Source organism: Chinchilla lanigera, unplaced genomic scaffold, assembly GCF_000276665.1.
Source record: "Chinchilla lanigera isolate Chin_1 unplaced genomic scaffold, ChiLan1.0 scaffold00026, whole genome shotgun sequence".
Taxonomy (NCBI): Eukaryota; Metazoa; Chordata; class Mammalia; order Rodentia; family Chinchillidae; genus Chinchilla; species Chinchilla lanigera.
Window position 1 is genome coordinate 12,204,202 of NW_004955427.1, and position 25,033 is coordinate 12,229,234.

At 39.0% G+C, this 25,033-nt stretch overlaps 1 long non-coding RNA gene across 1 annotated transcript; it reads right to left on the reverse strand.

The window, feature by feature from the left end:
* Positions 1-14,381: 14,381 nt before the first annotated feature.
* Positions 14,382-24,215, reverse strand: LOC106148727. Its single transcript, XR_001234390.1, has 5 exons — positions 24,145-24,215; positions 23,416-23,588; positions 20,883-20,916; positions 19,738-19,923; positions 14,382-15,224 (listed from the first exon to the last, which is right to left on the reverse strand). It is a non-coding gene; the product is annotated as an uncharacterized LOC106148727 (long non-coding RNA).
* Positions 24,216-25,033: the final 818 nt, after the last annotated feature.

Consider the following 25,033-nt stretch of genomic DNA (forward strand, 5'->3'; position numbering starts at 1 on the left):
AGTGCAGCTGCTTTGAAGGATGAGGTGTCTGCTGCAGGCAGAGACTATACTGCATCCACCTCTAAACTGCCCCAGTCAAAAGGCCAGGCTACAGCTTGCCTATTTTGAATTTTATCAAGCAAGGAAAGAATGATTTAGTTCTATCTCCCTCAGCCAAAATCTGTTTCGTCAGTTAATACCTCAGGAATAGGACAGTATCCAAAGCAAGGGTCAAAATATGGGGACAGGATGTGAAAGAGAAAGCTTCAAAACTAACTGGAAGCTAAATTTTATTATTTGCATCCAGATGACAAAAATAATAATAGAACATGGAAAAGGACAACAATCGCCCTTACAGTTGATAGCAAATGTCAAAACTTCTACTGAAAATGAAATTACCTACAGAACCTCTTAGCCTAAGTTGAATAATCAGGCGTCAGAAGAACACTAGATTCCTGGCAAGTGTGTCCAACCATGAACTTGTGTCGTGGCTGTTTCCTTAGTTGCAAAATGTAAAGTGAACGTGAGAAAAAAAGAGACATGTTCTGTGCTGGCCACGAGCCACACCCAGTGTTGATATCTCCTTGAGTTAATTAACTTTTGGAGTTTTTGTTCCTGCTACTTCCTCAGTCTGGAACACCCTACTCCCTCTTATTCAGGTTGGTAAATGCCGGTTTATATTTTCCCTTTCCGTTTAGACACCATGTATGATGGAGAATCTCCCCTACTCCTCTTTAAATTAGCTGAAGCTGCTGCTGGAGCTTGTTTCTGTAGCACCAAGTGCAGACCTGCCACACTTCTTATCCTGCTTCTGAGCTATTTTTCTACTCAGTGGTAAATTCTACGAGAGCAACAATCCTCTCTATATTCTTCACCATGTTGAACAAGTACTTAGCATATATGGGCTGATAAGTAGAATTTTGGTTTTGTTTTCAGGCTATTCAGAGAAAAAGGTTTTAAAATAGTTCTATACATAGTTATTTCATATATATATATACACATATATTCACATAGTTAGAATTAGACTTTACATACTAACTTTCTTATATATAATTTGTACTACCTCATTAGGTTTTTGTTTTTCTTCTTAGTTACTGTTTGTTTCTCCTCTGTCCCCAGTTGCTATTCTAGGAAAGAACTTTGTAAAATTCCAAAGCTCTCCGTGCTTAAAAATTTTTCTTAATTCTTGCTTTCCATGTTTATTTCTAGAAACTGTGCTTGCAGGAGTTCTGAGATCTGTGGCTCCAGCTGCAAGGTCATGGGAAAGTCCTAACTGTCCTGAAAGAGATCCCTGGCGCCCTCCAGTAAATATGTACAAATCTTCTCCTGAGCAGTGGTAGAAACACCAGCACTGGATCACCTTGGCCCATCACACTTCTCTCTAAAATACATAGACATAACTGGCAATTCAAACCTAAAATATCCTCTGTGTTTGGGGATTTATTTCTATTTTTTCTTAGCAGTGACAAGTTCTTTAAAGCGAAAGAATAGAACAAGCACTGCTAGGAAGAAATAGAAGCATTAACAAGGTGTTATGGTTTATGTCTGTGTGTCCCCCCAATGCCTCATGCGGACATGGGGCAGGCTATTAGAGTTGAATGATTGTGGGTGTGAGAGCTACACCCACCCTTGGGTGGACAGTTTGCATATGTAAGGGCGAGGAAGAAGCTGCTTGGGGCATTCCTCCCCCATTCCGCCCTGGTGTGTGCTTGCGGCTTAGCTGTGTGCTGCCGCCCTGAGATGCAACCCTCTGCAATGTGCCACTCTGCCTTGTAATCTGCCAAGTACAGATTGAAACCTCCACAAACTGTAAGCGAAATAAACCTTTCCTTCCTTAATTTTGGGGGTCAGATGTTTTGTCCCAGCAACAAGAAAAAAGTAACTGAGACATAAGGTAAGGAGAGAAGGAAACATATCTCCTTTAAGTAGATTCAAGTCTCTAGGTACACATTATTCTGAAAAACTTGCAAATTGACCAGGGAACACCAGGGACAGAAACATGTTTGAGAGAAATGTGAATAAATATAAATCTAATCCAGAGGCAGAGAAGTGCCCTAGGATTTAGACATAGACAATCACCAGCAAGACTGTAGTATTTGAAGATCAAATAGCCAATTGTGAACATCTGAGGACAAGTTTTTCTTGGTCCCAATGGAGCTTCTTTAAGATCAAGTGACACCAAACTTAAAACACTATCTCAGTTGAAGCACAAAGCTGGGTTCCATGTCAGCAAATTTCTTGACAAAGTTGGTTATCATTAAGACCTGAATGATAAAGTGAAAACTATATTTTAAAAAAACTACTAGATGAATTCAAAGCCCAGCCAATAAAAATATTAAAGGGAATTGCTTAGTGGACCCATGTTTAATGGCTCCGTGTCCTCTGAAAAGCACGAAGAGTCTCCCTGGCATGCTGGAATGCTCATCCCGATGGATGTCATGTTTATGATGATTTATGTAACATTTTTAAAAACTGCCCCAAACCACCAAACATGTTGGTTAATAGAATCAAGATTAAGATCGAGGAATATTTTAGCAGGCAGTAAAATATAATAGCCAACATTCCACAAACTCTTGATTAAGGACATATGTCTGAACCAGAATTTTGATTAATCAAATATAATACATGTTGATTTAGGAAAATGAGAAAATGCAAACAAACAAATGGCACAACAAACTGTCAACGCAGTAGTCATCAGGACTAGCTACAAAAAGCTGCGGTTCTTCGGAGCCCTTTGAAGGTCTCACTTCTTTGTGCGCTTTGAAGTGAGACACGAACTTATGGTTTACTTTGAACAACAAAATACCAGAAGGGTCATGCATGGTGTGCAAGTTGTCCCAGAACTGCTCTGCCTCAGTGTTGATGAGCGTTTCCAGAGCCTCCATCTGTCTGTATCTCTGCATGGGTATCCCCACTCATAAACTGTGTTGTTAAGTAGGGTGAGGAAGAGCTAATCTTCTGTTGCATTAGGTTATTGAGATTAGGGGATTATGTGCTACTGTGGCATAATCTAGCCTAGTTTGAGTGCTAAAACTAGTTGTTCCTGGATATTTACTATACATGTATTACATACATGCTACATCTTTTGTTTGTTTTGTTTTTGTTTGTTTTGTTTTTCTTCTAGTGCCAGGAATTGAACTCATGATCTTGCACTTGCCAGGCAGGTGCTGTGCCGCTGAGCTAAATCCCCAGCCTCATTTGTTTGTTTGTTTGTTTTTGTTTTTGTTTTTCATACTACATCTTTTGTCACACATTGGTTCGCTTCATTATATTGTGAAGTAGATATCCTTCCACAATGTCAATTTTAAAACTGCAGAATAATAACAATGACCCATCATTTAGACATGTTACACATGGCCCAACCAATCCCCTGTTGTTAGAACTTTAGTTTTCCTATTTTTATATTATAATTAGGGCTATGATAACTTTATTTGTGTATATCTTTAATATTTCCCCTAGGATAAATTAGGAAAAGTGATATTTGGGGAATTAAGTTTATTACTTTCTTAAGCTTTTATCATAAACATCAAAATTAGCCTAAATAAGTAATAGAAATGTATGGCCCTAGAAGATGTGTGTGAGAAATCTGTCTTTCCAGATGCTTCGTACAGAAGACGTTGGTCATTATTTCCATTTTATTTTGGCCAGTCTGGTTTTGCATCGTTGGGACATTTTTTTATCGCCTATTTGTAGGCCTGTTTACCTTCATTTTTCCACTGATATGAGTCTGTTTTACTTGATTTGCAAGGGTTTTGAGATACTGTGTCTTCTCACCCCGTCATGTATATTTTGCCAACATATTCTCAATTTTCTAGCTGCTTTGTAGTATTATTCATTATTTCTTTCCATATTGAAGCTTTAAAATTTAGTTAGCAAAATCTAGCAGTCTCTCCTGCGTAACATATGTCTTAGTTATGCTCAGAATATCTTCCCAAGACTCAAAATAAATTTGACATTTTCAAATATGATTTTTCTAGTACTTTATTACTTTTTTATATATGCATTTTAATCCACCTAAAATTTATTTATGAATCTCAGAGGACAGAAAGTTTTTGTTGCTCTGTGTCTCCCCCAAAAAGACCCAATGGTATGAGTGTATGTGTGTGTGTGTGTGTGTGTGTGTGTGTGTATTGTCTGTTTGGGGGATTTTTTTGTTTTATTTATTTATTTATTTATTTTTGCTGTGCTGGGGATTAAAGCCTGGACCTGTCACATGCTAGTCAAGAATTCTACTACAGAACTATCCCAAAGCCCTAAGAACCAGTGTTCTTGACTAAAAATTCAACAGGAAACAGTCTTAAACTGAAAATGAATAAATTAATGCAATTTTAAGCTTCCTCAAGAAAATTTAGGGTATATAAAAAGAAAGTAATAACCCTATTGAATTTTCTGTCTGTGGGACCTCCCCTGAAATTAAATTGGGGCATTGATAATTTAGTGGATAGTCAGAGAGGGACTGCCATAAAGACGGTGGCTGGTACCTCATTTGATGTACTTAATTCTTTCCCTGATTCTGGCATCAAAAATCAAATTGGACAAGAACCAAATCAAATTTCCCCATAACATCAACATTGACACTAACCACTGCATTTGATTTGGCTGTCGTCCAATTTGGTTTGTGGTCAGAATTATTGAAAGAATTAAGTTCAGGAGCCAAGGTAACACTTTTGAACAGCAATTCAAAAATGTTTTGCTGTGAGAAGAAATTTATATTCACAGAGTAAATTGTATTGCGATTGAGTAAGGACTGCCATGAAGGAGCACTAGATTCATTCTGTGTCACTCTACTCGTAGATGTCAGCATTTGCTGCAAAAAAAATGTACAGCAATTCTCATTCCATTAAAAGCAGAAGTATTTTATACCGATAGGATCTATTAAAAATAAATTATTGGCATTCTCATTACTGGAGTTATTCAAAAACAACTAAGTGCCATTCTATCAAGAAGTTTGTAAAAGACATCCCTTGCTTGGATCAGAATGTTGGACTGATGAGCTCTCAAGTTCCTTCCAAAATTTAAGGTTTTGTGATTCTAGACTGTTTGACCTGCCAAAAAAAGCCCCTGCTCATTCTTTCTTTTTCTTCTTTCCCACATTCCAGTTGTTCCTTCCTTTGAGCAATTTCTCTCCCTTTCATACTATCTACTGTACATTTTGGGTTTTATTTCCTCTTTCAGGTTCTGACACTAGGGAGACAATATGATGTTTATACATATGGGTCCGATTTATTTCACTTATGAGTATGGTCTCTAGTGGCATCCCTCTGCCTATGGTTTGATCAATCTTGCATTCTTACATCTGGTAATCTGAGCAACTTCGTTGAAAATAATAATATGTAGTATAACAACCACTGTTAATTCCTATCATCTTGTTTGGAACCCCGTATAATTTTTAATATTCTTGCTTTGTTTTATTTATATTTTGCTATTATTCTTTTTTTACTATCCTCTTTAAAATAAAAAAAAATAGGAAAAACCTACTCAATATGTTACTCTTGTTACATTCAAGAATTTATCTGAGGTCTAAATAAAGGCTTAAACTGAGACCAGCAACACTAGGACACAGAATACTAGTTGCAGGATTGCTGTACTAACCCAGTCCCTATAGCCCAGAAATAAGAAACTTGAGCAATTCACTTATCTTGCCAGGGCTAAAATTTGTTATTCTGAAATGAGAGAGTTGAACTGAAATAACAGTAATTTATGATAGAAGAGTTCCATCAAAGACAAAGATACTCTATTCTGTTTGATAAATAGGTAGGCTAACATACATAATCAGGATTCCAAATAGAATCTCATACATATGCTCTCATAAATTGTCATTTTAATGCCTTATCTTGTTGGGAGCTTCTGAAAGCAAAAACCACAGGTTAAACCCAAAGTTTACATTCATCAAAAAAACTAACTAACTAAAAAACTAAGAACTTGTTTTGCACCCTGCATTTGTCAAGCACCAGAGATTAAAATGAAGTCTGTACTTTCAAAGATCTCACAGTGTAGTGGTGATGACAGCCTAGTAGAGCAATAATTACACTCTTACCTGATAATTGTGCTGGAGATCTTCCACTACCATAGTGTCAGAGATAGATGTAGTCTATCCAAGTGTCTAAACCAAGGGTCTAGATGATGATACCTAAGGTTCTTTCCAGCTCTAGCTGTTGCACATGCTCCTAAATCACATACCTCTCTAACCAGTAGTTATAAAAAGATAAATGCTGAGTAATGCTCCCAAGGTTCAAGACAGAGACTTACAACTGGCTGTTTAAAATTACAGGAGCCTGTGGAGTCCAAATGAAGTAAGTCATAATCTCAAAGGATTCTTCCTGACAATGACCGTCTGTGGGACATTTTCTATGGTAGCTGGCTCATCTAAGATTTCCTGGAGCAGTACAAAAAAAACACTTTCTATGCTTCATAAACCTGCTCCATAAAGATATATTGTTTTAGGGAAAGGTTCATGATACACCTGCAGCTTTGATAGATGACAATGTTTTGGAGTGTGATTGTCATGGCAAAGTTTACTGATTTGCTGATGTCAGTGATGGCTGGGAATTTGATTATCCGTTATCTAAAGTTGGCTTGTGTGGAGATAGTTACATGAACTGCCTCATAGCTCCTGCATACAGATAGAGAAAGATTCTTAGACTGTAGTTTTTTAGACAGTGAAGCCCTCAGATGTCCTCATTCCGGAATTCCAGGTTTTATGTCATTAGGAATAATCTGGCACTAACTGATCGAGAACAAAGGAAGAGAAAATACAGTAGCTGATATAACATCATTTCAAGTGGGCCCTAACACATATGAATATTTCTCCTTCTGTGAGATTTCAGATCAAAACACATCTGCCAGTGTAGAGCAGCAGCCCGAGAGAGAAAACCATTCCTGGAACAGTAGTCTTACAGTCCCCTGGAGGGAAATTAAAACATTAAGCTCGAAGCCACCAACCTAATTTGTAATTTCTATAGTTCTGGGGTGCAGCCTAAAAATTTGCATGTTTAGTAAGTTCCAAGGTGATCCTAGTACTGCTACTAGAGTTATCAAACCCTCAGAGCCATCACCTTACAAGATATTTGGCGAATATTTGACCAAAGCTTTCTCATATCAAAGACCCGTTCAAGCCAAGCCAAGCTGCTCCTTACCCAGTAACGTGGAAAGAATAATGGGATAAGTGTGTTCAAACGAGGGGAAATGTCTTAGGGAGGATTGATGGCAATGTGTCATATATTGTAATCATTTTTTTAAAATGTAAATATCCATTATATTTTGTGATCACACCTTATAGAATAATGACTTTGATTTGCAGGGTAAGTGGATAGGATCCACAATAATGGTAACAGAATTGCTTGTAATTTTTATGGTATATTTAAGATGTGCAACATGGTTTTCCCATATGCTTCCACACAGTTAAGTGATTACAGCTTTCAAATTCATTGTCCCACATTATATTGTGTATGTGTCTGGAATAAGCACTGAAAATCTACTCTCCTAACAAATCTCTCTTACAATATTATTGCAACATGGTGTCGTAAACTAGAATGCCCACACTCCTCCTCAGATTTCTGGACTTATTTGGCTGCATACAATTTCTTAAAGCTAATTTAAGGCTAATTTCTTCTTTTCATAGCTTTCCACTCAAGTGATATCAATACCCCCTCACAACAAAAATAAATGAATTTTCAAAACATTGTTTTAGTGAGAAAAGGGATAAGCGTGCTTTATCTTGTAGTATACTGAGAGTCATAAAAAAAAAAACAAGTCTTTCAGAATCTCAGCAAATTTTCTCAGATCTAAAATATTCTCTGTGAGGGGCTGGGGATTTAGCTCAGGGGTAAAGCACCTGCCTGGCAAGTTCAAGGTTGTGAGTTTGGTTCCCGGTACCAGAGAAAAACCAAAATAAAAAATAAAAAATAAAAATAAATAAATAAATAAAATATTCTCTGTGAGTGATGTATCCACCGAACTGATGGCCTGATGTAAGTCAGTGTAAGAAAAACAAAGACATTATCAGGGTACCATTCTTTAGAGCACTGAGTATTTCTATCCTTCCTCAGAAGTATCTACTTTCTCCTGCTTTCTTGATATTTATATCTACTGGAGATCAGTATTAGTAGCCTCGTTGGCCTTTAGGTACTCCAAAGTTTACTGAAGAAATGCCAGCATATAGTTCTTATCCTCATGACTTCAGATTACTGAACACCAGTGTATTCTCTATTTGAAAAGCTTCAGGATTCACCTTTTAGGAAAATTTATTGCATGCTGAATATCATACTGTGGGATCAGAATGTCTTTACAGAGCAATTCATTTTAAATCAAATGGGTGTCTAAATGAGAGTTTCTTCTTTCGCTTCTGATACCTTTCTTCACTTGGACTGCAAGTGCTAAGAGAGTTTCCTCCACTGATATCCACACTTTTTTCCTGACATTTCATGGTACAGAACTGTAGGCTGACATCTGCCACAGCTTAGAATATTTAACTTAGAATCTGGGTGCTCAGTTTCTACAAATTTCCAAAGCCATGGCTGGTGGCCAGGGTTCACCCTAGGATTCCTCCCCTTTGTTCTGTGGGACTCTACTTTAGTCCTTCATCTCTCCCTCTGATCCACCTCACCTCAAAGATGACACTGGCCCCCCGGAGAAGATGGGGTGGCATTCCATAGCTACAGGCGAAAAGAAAGGACCACCCAGGATCAAGTCACTGGCAGCCCAACCAAGCTGTTCAGGGGTGGACCCAACACAATTGCATATTTCTCTAAAATAGAACACTAAGTTAAAGACACACCAAATACTTTTTTCCTACAGTTTTCAACCAAATATAGACTTTACCAACCACCAAAATAAAACTGTGAGAGCAAATTAGTAAATTTTTCAGTGTTAGAAATAGATGGTAAGGAATCGTCTAATCCGCCAAAGACGAGAATGGGAGCGCAAACAGGAATGGGATCAAGACCTGTATGCATTTTACCCACGCCGGTTACTGCATGCCTTCTGACCCATTAGGGTCGTTGGTTTCCAAGAAGAGAACTGGGAGGATTTTTCAGCCCTAAATATGCTTGAAGAATGAGAGAGAGGAACTTAAGCATGGCAAACGTAGGCAACCGCTATGCTGCTTTCTTGTGTCATTTCAAAGTGGTAATTTATACAGCTATTGCCCTGTTGCTCATGAATTCATGGAGGTAGAGCTGTGCGGTTGTCTTCCTGTGACAGAACAATAAAATCGGAGTGCAGATGGACTCAGTTCAAGTCAAAAGGAGAGTCGGGAATTTGTGAATGTCAATCCTGATATTCAATGCCAACACCTCCATCCTCCAAAGATGGAAAAGCCCAAGAAGAGAAAGTATGTGTTAGTTACTTTAAATGGCATTAACTGAATGTTTCCAAGTGAAAAGAAGATCCCTCTAAAAACCCTCTTGCTCTCCTTTTGTTTACTGTTTCCATCTGTCTATCTTTTATTCTCTCTCTCTGCACACAGTCTGGAGTGAGGCAGTAAAATTAGAATGGCTAAATCCATACCCAGAAGGCTTTAAAAATAAAAAGGAGGGCTGGGAATGTAACTCAGCCGCAGAATGATTTCCAACTATACGCAAGGCCCTGATTTCAGTCCATCACACTGAAAAAAAAAAAAAAAATGAGGAAATTAAATATTTCCAGAGGCTGAAGTAGGAAAATCACAAGTTTGAACCCAGCCTGAGCAATTTAGCAAGACCCTGTCTCTAAATTTAAAATAAATAAATAAATAAACAGGAAGGTCTTGGGATTTAGCTCATTGCAAAGGCTCTGGGCTCAACCCCCAGTATCACAAATAAACAACAAGATGAAAAGGTTAACTTAGGGAAAGCGCTCAGCAGACGCAATGTAGGTGCTCAATAAAGGAGAATTTAGTCTTCCTTTCCTGTTCACAGAGGGAAATCATTGAAGGACGGTCAGCCAAGAAGAGATGTTATAAGTGCTATGGTAAATTCTTTCCTTGCTGGAATTAACTTGGTGAGAAAGGAAAGTCACATATAAAATCTTTTGTGATTCTTTTGGAGCTTGAATTTTATTTCTCCCAATCATCTCTGCAGGTTTCTGAAGTAAGCAGTAGACAAAACAATACCTCTCCCTCCTGAGATCTCCTCACAACTGAGAGAGTTTCATTTAATAATGGATTATAGTGTTGCTCAGATTTCTGGCATGAGATTAGGAATTCCTTTGAAGAAAAGACCATAGACATTAGCAGAACATCTTATTAGACCAAGATGCTCTGCACAAACTAAGTAGTAATTTGTTCAGCCAACAATTAATGAAGTACCACTCAGAGCTGGTTATGTAATGAACAAATACTTTATCTTCCTGTCTGGATAACTTTTAGAGTCTATATGAACAAAGTGGTTTTTCTATAAGTACATCCTCTAGTTGAAAAATAACAAATTGTTTGCCAAATACTCACAGGCAACCACATGTAGCACTAACTCTGAAGACCTCATAGGGCACCTCTGAATGTTAAACTTTCCTTTTCAGAAACAAAGGCCATTCTACAGCTAGTGAAGGGCCAAGAAATAGATTCCTACCACCATATCAATATGAAGGCTCACTGGTACCCTTTCATCCTGAGCAGGCTTTGGAGTTAGATGCTTCTGAGTTCAGATTTCTTTACTACATCTGTGGCTTTAGGAAAGTTATTTAACTTTTCTAAGATGCATTTTTCTCATCTGTCAAATGGTAATTATAATATAGTGATACCTCGGTTTATGAACTTAATTTGTTTTATGGTTTAGGGGAATGTGGCTCCTTCATATTTGCGTGGGGAAGATGGACATGGTCTTGTTTGTCACCTGATGTGGAGCTTGCAAATGGAAGAAAAATTTTGCCGAATGCTTTTGTTTGAGAACCAAATTACTCACAAACAGAAGCGTTCACGAACCGAGGTATTACTGTTTCTTACTTCATAGAGTTAAGAATTATATGAAATAATGCACCACATTTACTTAGTTCATAAGAGTGCTCAATTCTACAGGGAGTATCTAACAGTGATTACTACTGTGCAAGTATGACCAAGCTGCTGTCACTGGGGCTACTTGCCCAGGGCCATTTTGTTTTACTCTTGTTTTTAGTGAGTTGAGCAATATGAAACTGCATTCCTGAAAAATCTCAAACACAAAGAATCCTTTGAGTTTCACCACCACAATATTGTGAAGTCCATAATTCTCATGCATTAGAGTCTCACCAGTCAAAGGCCTTCCAGAACTTTGGGATCTAATCCATCACCGCCAATGGTGTGATCACCTTGTCTGGACACAGGGTCTTCAAACTGATGGCCTCTGATTCACCTCAAAGGTGTTACAGCTAGTCAGCTACCAGCAGGTGGAAGTCTTCCCTTCTAATGTTTGTTCATGCTCAGAAATAGGCCATATCCTGGGCCTTCATGACTCTGAAGCCTTCAGAGACTACCTCAGTTTTCCTTAGCAAAAACAGTGGCCATTCATCTTCCCTTATGAGAGAGAAAGGCCGTTCTCCACTTACAGAATGTCTAAGAGAGACATTCCTGCTACTGTGTCAGGATGGGCTCACTCTGTTGCCCTCTGACCTCCAGCAGACTCAATGTCTCTTTTCTGATCACTAAAGCAGATTGACTCACACTCCTCTGGTGTCTCTCCTAACCTCCTCAGTTCTCTGTAAGCTTACTATTTATTTTCCATAAGTTTTCATCCACATAATTAGTAGCCTATTCACATGCTCTTCACTGTACTTAAGATATTAGTCCTCTCCATAGATTGCTGAGTGCTGCTCAGGAGCTGCTGGTGACAGTGAACTAATTCATGCTTTTAGCCACCTAACCACAGTGTTTGACCAACTGATGTAGCCTTTCAAAGACACAGTAGGAAATTTTGCTTGGTAATGGGAGCAGAGTGGGAAAAGCTGCCTGCTCAGGATATTCTGGACATAACACAACATATATGGAGGACAGTTATAGGAACAAAACAACCTCTAGGTCACACAATCTTTTTCTTTTTTTTTTTTTTTTTTTTTTTTTTTTGGTACTAGGAATTGAACTCAGGACCTTGAACTTTCCAAGCAGGCTCTGTGCCACTAAACTATATCACCAGCCCCAAACACTGTTCTAGTGTAACAGGATTTATTTTTTGCTTGTTTGCTTCTTTTTATTTCTTAACACATATCCCTGATTATTGTAGAAGCAAATTTAAAAATTAAAAAATATATTTCAGAAATATACTAATATCTATGAATAATACTATAAAATGTATTCTCCTAGTATTTTTTTGTTTTTGTTTTTGTTTTTGTTTTTCTCCGGTACCGGGAACCGAACTCACGACCTTGTGCTTGCCAGGCAGGCGCTTTTGCCGCTGAGCTACATCCCCAGGCCCTTCTCCTAGTATTTTTTAATGAACATATTTGTTTTATAAAAATGGTATTGTGGTGAATGTGCTGATTTGTAACCTGTTTTTACCTAACATGTTATGAATACTCCCGACAAATATTTCTCTGTGGTATGATCTTAACGAATAATCCCTTTTATGTGTGCACAGCAATCATTAAACTTGCTCTGAAACCACAATATTTAGAGTTCCCAGATTTTCAGTGTTGTAGATATAGTTTGATGAGCAATGTTATAGATAAATGTTTGCTTTTAGCCAAGTGTCTTCTGTCACAATAAATTCCTAGATATTATATTGACTGGGTGAATGGCTATGTGCGAACTTTTACTCAGGTAGATAGAGCTGCTACCAACATTCCTTATAGGGCTCCTATTTGTCTCCCAGGAATGAATTTTCTGGGTCTTAAATATATGACAATACAGTATGTCCCAGTTTTCCCTGGTCCCACCCATTAACACCTGCTGATCTGAGACCACACTTGCTAATGCCCCTTCTTTATTCTAAAAAAGTCTTGACTTAGGCTCTATATAGTCATCCTAATTATGGAATAGAGAGCTGCATGCCTTTAGGAAATAATGCAAAGCGGTATCCTAAAGTTTCTGCACCAACTCAGACTCCCCTAGTAATGTCTCAGTGATACTGTGGCTCTGCATCCCCTCTGATCACTGGTATTGCCAGATTTCTTCATTGCGGATCAGTGGGATGTCTATAAAGTGATGCTTTATTATAAGCACACATTTCTTGATCACTCTTAATGCTAAGTGTCATTTCACATTTTGGTTAGGCATATTTATTTCCTCTGTTGTATAAAAGAGAAAATATGGCATGAGGAATATGATATTCAGGTTACTTCAGATAAAAGGGAAGCAGAAATGAAATGTAAAGAACAGATGGTTAGATGTCAATTGTCATGAAGATTTGAGCATTTGTTTGGATGGTGTCTTACTTACTTTTTCTCGCTGCTGAGGCCCAAGTTAAAAGGTGGAAGGGTTTATTTGGCTTACAGTTTGTAGAGGTTTTGATCTGTAATCATCTAGGTCCAAGGCGGTGGGGTATGGCAGACAGGCATTGTAGAATAGAAACAGTTCATGGTAGGCAGGAGGTAGCAAAGCAAGTGAAAAGTGATGAGACAAGCCTCTTTCTGTTATACTGTATTCAGGCTACTAGGATCAGGGTGATGTCAAACCAATCAACGGACTGATTTAGTAATCACCCACACTTTATCCTGGCACCCTTAATCCTAGCACCTTTAATCCTAGCATTGCACCATGAATCAATTACACACTCTAGATTCAGCTGCTTCTGCAAAAACCCTACCTATGATTGTGTGAGGCTTTGGGGGACATCTAGACACGAGCCATAACCGGTGGTGTATTCTAAGATTTTATCACAATCTAATAAACATGCAGGCAAATAAATGCAGGCCATGTGTGTGTGATGAATGAAGATGATGATTAATTCACTTCTATGTCCCAGAAATTCGATGAGGAGAAGGGATGATATAAACATCTGGGAGTTATTCATAGACTTCACTAAATATGGCCTTAGCAAAGAACAAATACTTCACTTTCTCACCCAAGTGTATGAAAGCGACTATCTTTGTGTTCTAAATTGTTCTATAAATGCAAAGTAATTCGATTGGATCCACCTGGCCAGAGGGGCAGCAAGGCATTTGGTGGACCGTTACCAAGCTCAGCCTGCCCAAGGCCGGGCCACTCTGGGGTGGTGTCGGGAGATGGGATACGAAGCAGGAGGGGTGGAAACATCTGGAACGCCTCTGCCACCGTTGCATGCGATGACTCCCACACGTGAAGAAGGCCACATGTTCTCCAGCTGTTCCATGTTTACTCAGCCACAGCCCTCTTTTCAGTACCATGTTCTCAAAATCTATTTCCAATGCGATTTTTAAAACTACCCGTTCTCCACCACTATCGCCATGAATGGTAACAAATACTGTCGAGTTTTTGTTTAGGATGCCACAAGCGTCGGTTATACGAATAAGAATAGCTCCTCAACCCTCAGATGCAGTAATATTTCTTTATTTTCAAACATTAGATAAGCACATGTAATTAGGCCACCGCTCCCATCATGGGAAATAGCATTCAATAACATTTAAGGTCCCCTTCTTCCTCTCAAAGATGATGTGAGAACAGAGAGGTCCAAAGAGAGCATAGCATATACCGTACGGGAAGATTCAGTTCACCACTGAAACTTCCATGGTTCAGGCCCTGGGGTCCATTTGAATGCAGCGGTCTCTGTACTCTCTGTGGTAAGCTGGGGCTGGTGAGATTTCCGAGACTCTCCACGTAGAGGCTGACAATGGTGCTCCACCAACGATGTGATAATCACCCCTGAGCCTCATCGGACCAGAGCAAGGTCCCCCCATACACTCAAAAGTAAACATAAAACCATCTACCTTTCCCACCTTGAAGTCGGGAAGCCCCACTCTCTTTCCCACCCTGCAGCCCTCGGGGATCCTTCCTGTTGGGCTAATCCTTCAGCGTGCTTCAGTTCACAGTTTTCGTAAGTAAAGGCCTGTTTACTTGAGCAGGAAGGAGAAATAGAAAATGGTTCTTAAATGTTGCAGCGTCTTCTAGAATAGTGAGGACAAAGTAAACAAAATCTAAAACCAAACAAGGAAACCAAATCCCAGAGGCATTAGACCTTGTCCTGTTGATTCTGCCCTGAAAATGTGTGAAAGGTCTCTCCCACTCTTTCCTGGCCCTGTGTCGTCTTCCGCAGTTCAAACCACCGTCACCCTTACGTGGTCAGTTAATATCCCCTTAAACAAACCTCCGGAGACGACACTTGCTCACTTCTGACAGAGTCTCCTCAGAGCAGCCAGTGGAAGATTTTTAAAACACAAACCAAACCCTGGAGAGTTAGAAACAGAATGATAAAATTTAGAGTCCACATCAAGGACGGCAAAACCTACAAGCCTCCCGTAGTCACTCCCTCTGACTGTTGTCTAGGTTCTTGACACAACCGACATTTGTTTTTAAACTCCCGGCAGCTCTTTTTAACCTCAGCCTTAGTCCGTCTTTGTGGCCGAAATCTTCCTTTCCTAGCTCCTTCCCTTCCATGCCTCGTGTGTTAGGCAAATGTTACCTCCTCAGAGAAGGCTTTCATTGTGGCCACTCCCAAAATGAGCGACCCTGTTCTAGTTTCTCATTTGCCCTCTGTTGTCCTTGACATTATCACAATTTGTCACTATCTACGTGCTGGTGTGATTTTTATTCAATATCTGTTTCTCCCGCTGATGACGCATCACCAATGCCTAACCAATAGTAGATACTCAAAAAATGAATAAATGATGAAAGATACAGAACTTTGAACAGTGTGAGGTCTCTTTAAGCAGATATACACAACAGACACAATGACTGAAGAGCCCTAACCTTTTCTAGTTCCCGTCTCAGACCCGGGATATCTAGAGACCCACTCACTACCAAAGTGTTTCTGTTTCCTATTATTTTGACGGCCATACTTGAAAGCAATTCAATCCATGTGTAAGGATTCCATAAAACATCTAAAGTGAGACAAAGGAAAAATGTCTTGGTTGTATGTGTGCTATTCTCTGTGCCTTTAAAAAAAGGTCCATCCTAAGTGTTATATTTCTTGATGCTCTGGATTCTTCTGTAAGTCCTGCTCTATGTTCACAAGCCCCTCCACCACCGCCCTCGCCAGCACCCTCGCACTCAACTCTCCATTTCAGAACTGAAAGGAACATGCAAGATCCCCTAACCCTTATAGATGACAGATATTAAAAGATTTACCCAAAGCTTCTTAGCTATGATCACACAATGGAAGAGAAATAAAAAAACAAGATGCGTTTGAAGCTAGGGATGGTGACACACACCTGTAATCCCAGCACCATAGGAGGCTGAAGCAGGAGAATCGTATCAAGTCTGGCCTGGGCAACTTAGTGAGCTGGCAAAAGCTTGTCTCAAAATGTAAAAGTGAAAAAGCAAGGGCTAGGGGTGTATCTCAGTGTAAAGGTCCTGAGTTCAACCTTAGTACCAAAAATAAAACAAAACACTTTGAAAATTGTGGTTCTAATAATATACACTGGCTCCCAATTTTCCCATTTAAAAAAGAAGCGGGAAACATTTCACATCGGGGAGTGTTCTAATTTTCCAAGAAAGTTTTATTTTAATTAAATGCTACTATCAAGCTAAAGAAAGAAGGAAGTAAAATCTAAAAGGATTTTTTAAATCAAGTGATTCTGTATAGGAAAATCTTTGCATGTTCTAGGCTTGCTTACGTTTCTTTTTCCTACTGCTTTCTGTAATCAAGTAAAATTAGGTTAAAATGATCTGAATCACAACTCTCCAAGAGGCTATTAAGATATTCATTTGAAATATTCATCGTCTCTTTAATGTAAACAATTCCAGGCTCTGATTTGTTGCATTATCAATATATAGCATCAATTCCAAAGCATGTAACACTTCCTATTATGTGAAGGAGGATTTCTTGGACTTCCTGAGGACCAGGAAGGTGAGCGCAGATTTTGGAGTCAGGCTTCGGGGACAGGAACTCCATTATGGTGGAAGAAGCCAACACAGACAAAAAGTTATGCTCACAGGCCAGTGATATAGTTCAGTGGCATAGGGCCTGCCTGGCAAGCACAAGGTCCTGAGTTCAATTCCCAGTACCAAAAAAAAAAAAGGTGTGCTCACATCCACAATGGTGTCAGCATAATTTGCATATGGCTCTCTATAAGCAGAAAGATAACAGACTTCTCCGAATTTGGGTCAAAATCAAGGACCTGAAATTGTCAGTATGACTCAGTGACAAAGTGCTTGCCTGGCATAAGCAAGGACCTGGTTTTTCTCTCCAGCACTAGAAAACATTATGCTGAGTTTTCTTTTCTATTGCTGGACTCTACCCCTGTTTATCTTAAGGACTCTCCAGTTTCTTTATAGACATCTATTGTACCAGAGCATTTTAAAGTGCCTGCTAAATTTGAGTTTAAAATTAAAATTTCATGAGATTCTTATTCTTTCAAAGGTCCACTTAACCTACTTTTATGGAGATTTTATATATATATATATATTATAAATTACAAGTTGATTAGGATACAGAATCTGATTTAAATGAGCATAAAAAGGGAGACGGACAGAATCAAGTTCTAAAAGGAAGGTAATTAAATTAATCTAGACAGAGAATCAAGGAAGAATTTCAAGTAGACATAACAATTAGGATGAAAAGAAGAACCAGCTGGCACACCAAAGCATTTCTATGACCTAGAAGTAAAGAAATTTAGGTGTAGAAGTAGCGTTAGAAAATATTAAGTCTAATGACCTCATTTTAAAAATAAACAATACTCGTTAAACATGGCTTATGGTGTCAAATTGAGGGGCCAGAACAGAGCAGACACTTTAATGTTATTCCCTCTACTACTACTGGCTACATAATTTACAGGACTAGAGCAAAATAGAATATAAGAACTTTTGTTAAAAGATTATTAATAATTTCAAGATACCAACCGCAGAATATTAATGAAGCAGGACCTTCCTGAGCACAGGGCCTATGTAAGCAACATGAAGTTCTCAGGCCTCCCTCCTTCCTCTTAGCTAGCCCTTAGAGGTAAGTAGAGGCAAAAGCTAAACAAGAACTCAAGTCTCTTCATGTCTTCTACTACCCAGAAATAGAACAAAACAAGCAGCAGTAATTGTCAATGTCTATAGCATGTATAAAAGTACATGTTCCTGTCTTTTTTCTGCATGGAACTGCCTGCTTCTTTTTTAATTTTTTTTTTTTTTTTGGTACCAGGAATTGAACTCAGAACCTTGCACTTGCCAAGCAGGCATTGTGCTGCTGAGCGGTGTAATCATTTTTTTATAAAGTGCAAGATTGAATTCGGTCAGTTGTTCAAAGAGTTAAGTTACCCAGGCCTTCAGCAATGGAGTAGGTCATGAATCTCACTTTTCTCCTTTTCATTTTTGCATATTGCTTAAAAATCTATTTATAATGTATTTTTTCAAAAGTTACTTCAATAAGAATAAGCCCTACAGGAAGGCAGGCTTCTATTAAGGCTACTGGTATAATCAGCTTCTTTTTCACATACGTGGACAAAGACCTCTCAAAATTAAAAACTCATAAATAGTGCCTTCACCTAAGTTTATCTTCTTAATTGAGGGGATGTGAGCATCTTATATTTATTCATGTGTGTTAGGAAATTTGTGGTTTTACTTACTCACGTAATAAATATTAATCAGTGTGTCTCAGAGCCTAGGACAAGACAGATTCACAGGAGAGCAAGTGATCCAAAGAGTGAGTGACTAATGGAATATTATTCAGCCAGTAAAAGGAAATGCACTTTACAACATAGATATACTTTGAAAATATTATACTAGAAGCAGGCACAAAACATGATGTGTGTTATGACTTTTCTTACATGAAATTTTCAGAATGCACAAGTCCAACAGAGACACAAAGTGCCTGAGTAAAGGTTGAGACGGCAGGGGTGGATGGTGGGAGAGTACAATGAATGACTGCTAACAGGTATATGTTTGTGGCTTTAGAGTCATGAAAATGTTCTGGAATAAGATAGTGATGATAGTTACACAGTTTTTATGAAAATCATGAAAGCCACTGAATTGTACATTTTTAAAGTGTATAAAGTAAGTGAATCAAGTAAGTAAATCAAGATTGAGAAATTTAAGTCACTTGCTAAAAATCAAATTGCTGGTTAAATATGAGGCTGAGCTTGACACCAAAACGTTTGACTCCTTGTGGTGTTTTCTTTCCAGTCTGACCAGCTGTGAGCCAGGAATTTAGAGAGTGCCACCAAACCCAAGGCTCAACTGCACGGCATACTTATATTTTAAAGAACCACTTGGACCAAAGTGTAAATCCTGCGGTAGCTGCATTCCAGCTCCTGAGGCTATGGCCTGTAAAGGGTTTAGTAGGAAGCAAAGGAGAGAAATCACAGGGACAACAATGCCGCAGGAGGTTCTTGCTGTCGCTGGCACCCTAGACACCACCCAAGTACCTTCAGGCCCAGGTACTCCTTGAGAATCCAAAATAACTAGGAACCCCTATTGCACGCTGCAGTAGTCTCTGGGATCTTAGAACATTTATTTTCTCTTTTCTCATCTAATTTATTTCCAGGCTAGCACAGAACAAGATGACTCATAAACGCTTATGCAATGCTGGTATTTGTCCTTCAAGACAGCATTAGGTCTCTTAATTTGACAAATAGTGAAATAACCATCACAGCTTGTCCTTGCTTGTGGGTATGTGAAGGTTTTCTGAGGTTTCTTTTAATTTTTTTCCTAATGTATTTTTCTGTGACAGCAGAGTGAGGCAAACGTCATGTGCTACCTCCCTTTTTATGGCAAGGAAATAAGCATGGTGGTCCATCTTCTAACTCCTGGTTTCTTACCCTCTTCTCCCCTTGCAGAGGAATCAAGCCTTCTTTCTTGCTCTTCATTTCTTTGCCCAAGGTTCGCAGTAGAGAATTTGGGGCATGAGAGATGGAGACACAGGTTTTTTGTCCTCCCAGAAAAGCTAAATGTTATGGTTCTGCTCCCAAAGGATAGGTTATTGATAGCTAAATGTCAGCATGACACTGGAAAAAGAGAGGGAGAGTAGAAATATAAAGTAAAGCAGTTAAGAAATATCAGGTAGTAACAAGGAAGTCAAACGCTGAACTCTAAATGGTGGGAGGGTTGGGTTTTTCACACCCTCTTGGCCCAAGACAAAAAGCACAAGTACCGTCTCTACGTTCATAGTCTAGATAGCCCAGTGCTCTTGTTAAAGCAGCAGCCAGCTTTTGTTTTTTTGGTTTTTTTTTTTTTTTGGTTTTTCTTCGGTACCAGAAACCGAACTCACGACCTTGCACTTGCCAGGCAGGCGCTTTTGCCACTGAGCTAAATCCCTAGCCCTAGCAGCCAGCTGTTGATTGCATGTGCTGCTTGGAGAGGAGTATGGGGAAATACAGAGACGAAAATGTCCACCTTCATGCTGTGAAGTAAACAGGCAACTAGCCAAAGCTTATGGGGTCCTTCAAACTTGTGGTTGGGATCAGAGTGCCTCTCCCTTACTGACCAAGATGGAACGGAGTGAAAGTTTGTGACTAATGGATTCTCTGTGTTCTGGAGACTAGTTCAAGTTCAGCCAAATCTCTTAGATTCCTTTAAGCTCCAGTCTGGTTAAGCCCAGCAGGGAGCACCTACCCCACACCATGCAGAAATTCTGGGCTACCTCAGCAACACCTCCACCACCATTCCTTAGTCATCCCTGGACTTTGTTTTTTGTTTTTTTTTTTTCTGCCGGTACCAGGAATCGAACTCACAGCCTTGCATTTGCCAGGCAAGTGCTGTGCCGCTGAGCTAAATCCCCAGCCCCTCATCCCTGGACTTTGAACTCCAAGAATGCTTTAAATCCTGACACAGGAATTGGAATTAATTCTCAGTGAACTCAGTATAACTGAATGGGACACTATTTCACCAACGAGAAATCAGTGGGTATGGTATAGGGGACAGGAAATCATGAACTTTCAAATCAAATTCGTGTTCTCATACTCACTTATTGTACTCAGGAACTGCCGTGTGTTTTGAACCTGTGAAAGAAAGTAATATTGAGCTGAACTTTAGTACAGACTCTCCTTGAAATCATTTCCTATTTATTAGAGGTGGAAAAGAATTAGCACACTTTAAATAATTTTTTTATTTCCTATGTTCATTCACAAAGTCCTGGTCAACCTATCAAGCCAATGAACCAAAAAAGAAGGCTGGGGTGTAAGATATTAAATGACGCTGTTCCTTGGAGTGCCCTGTGTCACACTGCCCATGGCTTAGGTACACAGATCATAGGGCTAAGCCTCCGAAAACTAGATCCACAGCAATTACTAATCGGTTTTTATGCTACTCAGTGTGAGTGTCCAGATTTCGTCCAGGTAAATATCTAGTCGTCTCCTAAAACTACAATCAGTGCTACTTTCATATTAGTGTATATAAAGGCAATATTTATGGGAGAACTTTACTGGATTGCAGTTGTTTATTTGAATCTTTTTAAACAACAGTGATGACAGGTAGTGTGTGCGGGGCCAGCAATGCAAAGAGCGGGTTGGTGAGGAGGGACACTAGGGAAAGATTTGGAATAATGGAAATGCTTTATATCCTTTTCACAGTTAAATGTGCATACATTTGTCAAGAGTTATAACTATACAATTAGAATGGATGCACAAAAATATTCAGCAAAAATTTTGTAAAGAAGTACCAATGGAATTTACCTATTGTGAAAAGGCAGATAGAGTTTATAGGATCAGCACAGCAATCGGCCTGTAGTGTAGGCCCCACGACCTTTTAAAAAATTATTAGTAGCACATGATTGTAGCACATAACATTTACATTCCTCGTGGGGAAGAGTACGTACACATATTACATCTTGATTCCTTTTTTCATCCATTTTCCCTTTCTCCTTTCCCCCTCCACCCACCTCTTGATCTCCCTCTTTTTTCTTTTTTGTGCATGCTTTTTACACAAAATGTTGACCTTCCTTACTTGGAGTTGCTTCACAGTCTTACTGAAGTATATTTTATACAGTTGCTTCTTGACTTATGATAGAGTTACATCCAGATAAAGCCACTACAAATTGAACATATTGTGAACCAAAAATGCATCTAACTGACCAAACATCATAGCTTGACCTTGCTTACCTTAACCACTCTCAGAACATTTACATTAGCTACAATTGGGCAAAAATCATCTAACACAATGCTGTTTTATGATAAGGCATTCTTAACCCATGTAATTTACTAAATAATATATGAAAGTGAAAAACAGAGTGATTTTCTGAGTATACTTTCACACCATCACAAAGTGGAAAAATTGTAAGTCAAATCATCACAATGGAGGACTGCCTAAACATTGTAAAATTCTCTCACTGTAAGTGTACCAGCTTATGACTGTTGATGATTGCATATAGTTCTGCAACCATCGTCTCAATCCAGTTTAGGACACACTATCCTTCCAAAAAATCCCTCCATCTGGTCAATCCCTCCTCCCAATCTCTATGGTTTCACTTTTTCTAGAAATGACATATAAATTGAATTTTATATAACGTAAAACATGATCTCCCATGACAGGCTTCTTTCTTTTTTCTTTTTCCTCCATTTTGAACTCTTATGATGATGAAATTCAAGAGTGGTTGTGAGACCTGTCTGAGACCACATCAGTGCAGATGCGGAAAAGAACACATATTTGCTGATTCCCAGCCCAGGACTGTCCCAGAAAACCATGCCATTGTCGGGAAATAGTGAGCCAGAGCAAAAAAGAGCATGTTAGGGCATCAGAACTGCTCTTATTTCTAATTATGTAGTCTGGACAACCAACAACTTCCCTGAAGCTCAATTCTCCCCACCTAAAAAGGGGCCTTATTATTATTAATGCATAGTTCTGCTCTGAGGAATAAATTACACATACAAAGCGCATAGCACAGGGCTAAGCAAACACTAGCAATTTTGTAAATGATAGTAACTTTTGGTTGGAAAATAAAGCACATTTCATCAAGACGTAGGACGGAAAGAGGGAATGAAATATATGTTGGTGATTAAGATGAGGATTTAAACGTTAACTCACTTAAATTTTAAAATAAGAATGTGACTCATAGATATAAAACTGTACCAGCTACATGGGGAATGATTTGCTAAGTGTAGTTAAACTATAATTAATTAACTGAACATTGTTTTATTTTCTCAGTAAGGGAGAACACTATCTGTGCTTTTTTGTGTGCTTAATTTTATGCCTAACTCCATAGTTCTCAGTGGTGGCTGCATAGTAGAATCACCCGAGGAGTGTTAAAAATTACCAGTGCCTGGGCCCCAGCCCAGAAATTCTGATTTCATTGGTTTTCAGAGGTGCCTGGGCAAAAAAATTTTAAAGTTTCCCTTGGTGACAGTAATGTATGACCACTGTCAAGAAGCCGTGGCTGGATTCAGTTTTGGTTTGTTTCTTGGGCTGCGGGGAGCAATACCACAACTGTGGCCTAAACTGTTTTGACAGTGTGCCCCTTCTGTCCCCTCCGGCAGGGGCAGCCCTCAGAGCCTGACTGTCCCCACCTGGGTCATGCATCGTCTTGGCGCATTTTCCCAGCAGGGCTGAATGTTTGTGTAATCAAGCACGAGGGCTTCGCATGAATGACATTAGCTGCTTCTGCTTGGAGAAAGTCTGTCTCCACCTCCGCATCCCACGCTGCCTCTTCAGCCCTCGTTCAGAGCTGGATGTTGAGAGTCTGAAGCAATAAGTACATTTCTCATGAGTAACAGCGTCAAGAGGACAAATAAAATATGCATGGACTGGTGCTCTGACTTAAAAGTTCTAAAGACCCATGAAGCCTACACGGGTTCCCTATCCTCTTTGGTTTTCAAACATTTAATCTATAAAATTAATGGAATTTATTTTATGAACTATAAAGTATTGTCCAGTTACTATGACACTGTAATTCTCATCACTAATATTATAGTAAGCGAATTCTTTAAGTCTCACTGTCAGCTTTACTACTTGTACTTACAAACACCTAAAATGATGGTGTAGACCTGTTAAAATGATTGACACTTATACATAATGATATATTTCAACTTTGAACCGTATATTTAAATTACATTTCCTAAGAAATACAATGGCCTCATCTATACTTTCCAAAAGGAGCTGACAGCTGTTATCAAGGAATAGTTACATTAATAAGTTATTTTTCTTTACTGATAAGGTACTAAGAGAGTCTTATTTAATTGATTTGTTAATTGACCAAATGTTGCATTGCAAAATTATACTACAGTGTTAGTCATTACCTGGTGAAATGATTAGCTCCTCTGTGATATGCTCTGGCTTCCTGGGAAAATCTCTAATAAAGTCACGTAAGACGTGCCAAAAGAAAGTTCTTGCTATGGAATTAAAGGAAAGTTGTTTTAAAGAAAGGAAAACAACTCTAAATAGTAAAATAAATATTTTGCTCTGCCTGTGGGTGACCTTGCACTCAACCCCTTCCTTTATAAGAACTCTGTCTCCTAGCCTGTGGTTTTGTGGCATGTCAGTAATTCTGGAGTGTCTACCCATGGCCAGCTGTGGGCTCCTTCCCAGCCACACAAACCTGATGTTCTCCTCGTCTCCTACAAACACCCACAAACCCACTAGGTTCCTCGTTTCTTAAGATGGCTTCTCTTTAATGCCAATTTGTAACCATATAACAGGTCTTTGCCCCTGAAATACCTTTAATAAGGGCCCCTTCCTCATTTCTAAGGCATACTCTGGCAAACCAACCAGTCTTATAGAAGCTCTGCTTGCTCGTGGAGCTAAAATTGGAAAAGTGTGTGTCAATGGAATAATTTTTTTGAACTCATGGTGACTCCAGATGTATTGGTATTATCACTTGTAGAGGTCTGAGGATAGTAGTCATGCGTAACCAAAAGGTTAGAGCCTGCCTCAAGAAGGCAATGTAGTATAAATCTCCAGATATGCAAGATAAGTTCCATCTTTTTGTGTTTGCAGTTCACAACACAGAATTGTGCACTTAAAACTTTGTAAGAGTTAAAAAAAAACAAAAATATCATAAGGTGGGATATAATGCATTATGTCATTGTTGACGGTCTCTAGGATGTCCCAGTGGGATGTCACTGTCCCATCGCCCTGGAACTATCTGAAAGAAGCTGGGGGCTAACAGAAATCTGAGAGTAACTAAAA